The following is a 2,500-nucleotide window of genomic DNA, read 5'->3' as shown; positions in this document are numbered from 1 at the left end:
CAAACCGAAAAAATTATAGCAAACAGCTGATTATTTCTACGTTTTTCTGGTAAGTTCGCGTATGTTCGATTAATTATAAAACTCATTAGCATTATATATATGTATGTGCGTGTGTGTGTGTGTGTGTGTGTGTGTGTGTGTGTGTGTGTGTATGTGTGTGTGTGTGTGTGTGTATATGTGTATGTATGTGTGTGTGTGTGTGTGTGTGTGTATGTGTGTGTGTGTGTGTGTGTGTGTGTGTGTATGTGTGTATGTGTGTGTGTGTGTGTGTGTGTGTGTGTGTGTGTGTGTATGTGTATGTGTGTGTGTGTGTGTGTATGTGTATGTGTGTGTGTGTGTGTGTGTGTGTGTGTAACGCCAGCCCGTTTATTTTAGGATGAACGATATTTAAAAAGTCCAGATGAAAAAGGTGAGATATTACGTACGATACATAAAGTTTAGGAATCTCTTCGTATATACTACAGAGAGTGTTGTAGATTCTCACAATAGACCATCCTTATTAATGCATGAAAAAATAGTAAGCAAAAAAAAGAATGAAAGAAAAAGAAAAAAAAAATAGCAAACAAATAGGTAAAATAAAAATAGGAAAACAAAATTGTTATGCTTACACTAAGAGGGGGGGAAAGCTAAACAAAACTAGTTTTAATTCCTCGACAAGTTTCCATGCGGATGTTCTGGCCTTATATTGTAATTTGTTTAGGAATTTTTATTACCTGTTTTTGTTGTTGTTGTTGTAATTGTTTTTGCTTTGTTTGTTTATTTATTTTTGTGTGTAATTTTAGCATTTGATTTCTGCAGGTTTTGGGCAAATGGAAGAGGAATAATACGTATTTCATTAAATACTTGAATTATTAATCAAACAAATAGACAAGTAAATATATAACTAAGTGCACGAGGAAATAAGCCTTTAAAAATATAATGATAGGTAAGCTCATAAATAATAGATGAACTAAGTAATAAAATAAACAATAATTGAATACACATAAAAATTATTTATTAATAAGGAGAAAAAAAACACAAACAATCGAATTAATAAAGAAACAAATAAACAATTTAAGTAAATAAACAATTACAGAGCAGATAACGCGAAGCACAGAAATATTGTCGTTAAACACTTCACTCGTTAAATCTTCAGATTCTCCCTCTCCTCCCCTCTTCCCTCCTCTTTCCCTTTCCCACTCCTTTCCTCTTCCCCCTCCCGTTATCCTGCCTCTTCTTCTCCCATTCCTCCTCTCTTTCCCCTTTCGCCTACCCCCTCTTCTTCTATCTCCTCTACTCCTTCTCCTCCTCCTCCTCCTCTTCCCCCGCCCCTCTCCTTCCCTTTTCCCCTTCCCCTTCCCCTTCTTTTCCCCCTCCCCCTCAACCCATAAAACGTAATAGGCTTAAGGTCTATAAAACTATAATAAAATAATGGTATCTGTTTGATAGACGCCGGTGCCCTCTTCGCGCCAGTCAAAACAACGAAGAGGCCATCGTGTTTGCCTTGAAATTTGTACACGAGTTTAAAAAAAACATGAAAAGAAATAAAATATAAAGAGAGGGAGAGAAAGGAAGAAAGAAGGAGAGAAAGAAAGAGAGAGAGAGAGAGAGAGAGAGAGAGAGAGAGAGAGAGAGAGAGAGAGAGAGAGAGAGAGAGAGAGAGAGAGAGAGAGAGAGAGAGAGAGAGAGAGAGAGAGAGCGAGAGAGAGAGAGAGAGAGAGACAGAGAGAGAGAGAGAGAGAGAGAGAGAGAGCGAGAGAGAGAGAGAGAGAGAGAGAGAGAGAGAGCAAATAAAGGAAAAGAAAAGGAAAGAAAAAGAAGAAAAAATATATATACATATATATACATATATACATACTGCATATCCATATATATACTGTATAGAGAGGTCTCTGAAAAAGGGCATTTTTGATGGGGAAAAGGAAAGAATTTTGTTATTAGGTATCTATATGGGAATTAAAATAAAAGATAATGTAGGTGATCTTAAGAAGATTTGTGAAGATGACAACATTTGCCGTAAATGCTTCTTTTCTATCATTTTGCTTCATTTTGAGTATTGTTCTCAAGTGTGGTTACTTGCTGCAGAGTCACACTTAAAATTGCCTGACCCTTCTTTTCATTACCTTAAATGTCTCTTAGATTTGGACACTGGGCATCGTAGGGATAGTCAAGATCTTTCAGTCGTATACAAGATCGTAACCGATAATTTACATCCCTTCTATAATTTTTTACCCGATTTTTTTTACTAAATCTGAAGAGTCAATAGAAATTCTATAAGCCTCAGTTTCTTAAAACATTTGATGCTCGTCGATTGTCTACATCTCAGTTTTTCGGATGTTTTTCTACTCTTATTTGCAGGTTTTGGAATGGATTGCTCTCAGAGACGTAACTTCTCCGATCAGTTTTAAAAATCAGCTGATATGTTTTTATTACGCAAATCGCTGATTATTTTCTGTCCTCTCTTTCTTTATTTTAAGCTGTTTTCTTAATTCTTGATTTTTTTTTTTTTTTAGTGTGGCTC

Source organism: Penaeus chinensis, chromosome 11 (assembly GCF_019202785.1).
Source record: "Penaeus chinensis breed Huanghai No. 1 chromosome 11, ASM1920278v2, whole genome shotgun sequence".
NCBI lineage: Eukaryota > Metazoa > Arthropoda > Malacostraca > Decapoda > Penaeidae > Penaeus > Penaeus chinensis.
Note: the sequence above shows the minus strand (reverse complement) of the source record.